This window comes from Hylobates moloch, unplaced genomic scaffold (genome assembly GCF_009828535.3).
Source record: "Hylobates moloch isolate HMO894 unplaced genomic scaffold, HMol_V3 SCAFFOLD_1, whole genome shotgun sequence".
Taxonomy (NCBI): Eukaryota; Metazoa; Chordata; class Mammalia; order Primates; family Hylobatidae; genus Hylobates; species Hylobates moloch.
The window spans coordinates 125,305,282-125,309,612 of record NW_026652276.1 but is presented as its reverse complement, the minus strand read 5'-3'; positions in this window follow the sequence as shown (position 1 = coordinate 125,309,612).

Sequence of the window (4,331 nt, the reverse complement as noted above, 5' to 3'; positions counted from 1 at the left end):
AAGCCTGACCCAAATCCAGTTCGGCCAAAGCTAGGAAACCAGTCTCCCTGGTGAGCCGCTGAATGTGATGTTAGTATTAAAGGGCCGCTGCGTGGTATCATACTAGCAGCCACTGTGTCTTAGCTGTTGAGAAGGACCTCCTGTGTGGTGGAAACGGGGTTTTTTATTTCCAAAATTCCACATGAAGCCCTTTCGCTACTGGGGGCTCTTGAAGACCGACTACTCCTCAGTAGTCAGGACTGTGACAGGAAGGATTTTACTCACCATTTACGCAGCCTCAAGTTGTCTCAAAGTAAGGCGGTGTCCCCTTAGATCTGTGCTGAGGAAAATGGGGTTCTCGTCCTCACTGCGGGCCCGGCGCTGGCTGCCACAGTAGGAGCATGGAGGCGCTGGGGGCTTCTCAGGGGTCCGACAAGGCGGCTCGCACGCCCCCTGCTGGTCATCTGGGGCAGCACGGGGCCCTAGGCGCTCGCTCACTGTTTAGCGGTGGCCGCGTGCCCCCTCCTGGCTGTCCGGTTGAATTAATTAAATTCAGATTGTTCAATGCCATGATTATGGACTTTCAAAATAAAATGGGGCCCACTATCCTGTGTCTTTCTCAAAAATGTTAAAGGAATAATTAATCGGAACGAAATAAATGTAGATCTAAACTTTACAAGTTTCACAAAAATTCATTCAAAATAGTCCATTGACTAAAATTTAAAATACAAAGCTGGCCGGGCACAGTGGCTCATGCCTGTAATCCCAGCACTTTGAGAGGCCGAAGCGAGCGGATCACCTGAGGTCATGAGTTCAAGACCAGCCTGACCAAAATGGTGAAACCCGTCTCTACTAAAAATACAAAATTAGCCAGGCGTGTTGACGCATGCCTGTAATCCCAGCTACTCGGGAGGCTGAGGCAGGAGAATCGCTTGAACCTGGGTGGTGGCGGTTGCTGTGAGCCGAGATCGTGCCATTGCACTCCAGCCTGAGCAACAAGAGCGAAATTCCGTCTCAAAAAAATAATAATACAAGCTATAAAAATTCTAAAGTTACATTAAATCACATGGAAAGCAATGTCAAATGAGAACTACTTAGCCAGGCACGGTGGTTCACACCTTAATCCCAGCACCTTGGGCGGCTGAGATGGGAGAACTGCTTGAGCCCAGGAGTTCGAGACCAGCCTGGACACCCCTGCACCCTGCAACCAACCCATCTCTACAAAAAATACAAAAATTATGTTGTTCTGCCTATGGAGTAGCCATTCTTTTGTTTCTTTACTTCTCTAATAAACTTGCTTTCACACACACACACACACACACATGCACACACCATAGCCAGGTGTGATGGCACACACTTATAGTCCCAGCTACTAGGGAGGCTGAAGTGGGAGGATCACCTGAACCCAGGAGGTCGAGGCTGCAGTAAGCCATGATTAGGCCACTGCATGCCCACCTTGGTGGAAGAGACATTGTCTCAAAAGAGAGAGAGAGAGAGAGAGAGAAAGAGATACTAACCTTCTCTAGGTTATATTTGTATGGGTGAAATGTTATTGTTTCAGAAATTGTGTCAAGTCCCTGGAAATTTGTCAATGTCCTCCCTATCCAAGATATGTCCCAGTGTAATGTTATCAGTTATAATTTCAGTTAGTATTTTAAATGTTGTATGCCACAGAAACAAGCAAATTTCTTTGCATTATAATGAACTTTCATTAGATCTTAACCATAGCCAATTTATATCTTTTTATTTTTTTTTTTTTTTTGAGACGGAGGCTCACTCTGTCACCCAGGCTGCTGGAGTGCCATGGCGCAATCTGGGCTCACTGCAACCTCCACCTCTCGGGTTCAAGCAATTCTCCTGCCTCAGCCTCCCCAGTAGCTGGGACTACAGGAGCCTGCCATCACGCCTGGCTAATTTTTGTATTTTTAGTAGAGACGGAGTTTCACCATGTTGGCCAGGCTGGTCTCAAATTCCTGATCTCAAGCAAGCCACACACCTGGGCCTCCCAAAGTGCTGGGATTACAAGTGTGAGCCACTGCACCTGGTCTATTATTATTATTTTTAGAGACAGCATCTTGCTCTGTGTCCCAGGCTGGAGTGCAGTGGCGCCATTATAGCACACTGCAGCCTGGAATTTTGGGGCTCAGGCAATCCTCCCGCCTCAGCCTCCCAAGTAGCTGGAAATACAGGCACATGCCACCATGCCAGGCTTTTTTTTTCTTTCTTTCTTTTTTGATGGATTAGAGATGGAGCCTCACTATGTTGTCCACACTGGTTTCAAAGTCCTGGGTTGAAGCATCCTTCCACCTCAGCTGCCTGAGTATTTGGGATTATACACCAGCACACCCGACTATTGCTGGTTCTTTGATGTTCTATTTTCTGGATTTAAAGGAACTTTTTCTCTTATGCTAACTATATCTTATAACGATTTAGGAGACTATACTTTTATAAACAGAAATGAAATATTTATCTTTTTCTCCCTGCCTGATCCCTCCAGAATTTAGAAACTCTTATTGAATATTTTTAGTTTCATGGCAATATAGTTACTTGCATAAATTCAATAAGAATCTCTTTACCTTATAACAGGACATAATTGAGAAAATTGGTAATATCACTAATGCATTGACTGTAATGTCCCATTTGAGAATGATGTACATAGGATCAGATATGACCAGACAATGTTAAGGAACTAAGGTTGACTTTACAGAACAATGTTCACCAAAACCTCTAGGTTACAAAACCCTCTGTGTGACAGGGAGCCTGATACCTGAATTACAGGGTTCCAAACCTAACAAGTGAGTAGAGATTGTCACTTCCTGAAAAGACCAGAAAACAGGATATTTTGGGGTCTTCAAGAAGAGAAGAATTCACCCAAATCTATAGTTACTGCAGGTGAAGTCTGGTGGTAGATTCTTGGCTTGGCTTCCTAGCCTCAAGAGGGCTTTTAAAAGTCCAACCTGGCATTCCTTTTTTTTTTTTTTTTTTTTAAATTGAGGCAGGTTTTGCTATGTGGCCAGGCTGGTCGAACTCCCGGGCTCAAGTGATCCCCTGACCTTGGCCTCCCAAAGTGCTGGGATTACAGGTGTGAGACACCATGCCCAGCCTCAACCTAACATTGCTTATGAAAAGTTCCAGGAAAGCCAACTTAAAAAGACCTATATGGTTACCATTCTTACTGCACTTACGTAAATAATCAGGCAAACTCTAAGTCTAATCTAGACTTATTTTGCAAACAAGAATAATTTTACTTTGATTATATTTCATCAGAAATAAGGGTGACTGTACAAAAAATTTTATGTTTCAATGGAAAACGATAACTCATTCTTGAGATTTTAGAATCTCACAGGATCAGATCCTAATCCTGTTCATTTTCTTTGAGCTATTTTCACCTCTTTGAAAACTGGATCGTGCCATTTGGTACATTATGTCCTACAAAGATTCTTGCAGGAAAAGAAGCCAAGTATTGTCCCCCTGCTAATGTGTCTATTGTCATTTAACTTACAGATCTTCAACCACTGGAACAAAGTTAGAAAAGGCAAGTTTTGCTCTCAAAAATGCATGGGCAAATTGGGATATATTCGTGCAATAGAATACTAATCAGCAATATAAAGAAACAAATTAGGCTAGGCATGGTAGCTCACACCTGTAATCCCAACACTTTGGGAGGCTGAGGCAGGGTTGCTTGAGTCCAAGAGTTTGAGACCAGCCTGGGCAACATAGTGAGACCCCATCTCTATCTAATTAATTTTTTAAAAAAGAAAAGAAAAAGAAAATCTGGAAAGCCAGATTTGTTATTATTATTATTATTATTGAGACAGGGTATCACTCTGTTGCCCAGACTGAAGTGCAATGGTGTGATCATGACTCACTGCAACCTCAAACTCCTGGGCTTAAGAGATCTTCCTGCTTTCTAAGCAGCTGGTACTACAGGTGTTCACAACCACATTCGGCTAATTTTTTTTTTTTAGTTTTTGTAGAGACAGGGTCTCACTACATTGCCTAGGCTGGTCTCAAACTCCTGGGCTTAAGTGATTCTCCTGCCTCAGCCCCCTAAAGTGCTGGGATTACAGGCATGAGCTGCTACGTCCAGCTAATATCATTCTTTTTTTTTTTTTTTTTTTTTTTTTGAGAAAGAGTCTTGCTCTGTCGCCCAGGCTAGAGTGCAGCGGCACATTCTCGGCTCACTGCAACCATCACCTCCCTGGTTCAAGCGATTTTCCTGCCTCAGCCTCCCGAGTAGCTGGGATTACAGACACCCGCCACTGTGCCCAGATGATTTTTGTATTTTTAGTAGAGACAGGGTTTCACCATCTTGGCCTGGCTGACCTTGAACTCCTGTCCTCGTGATCTAC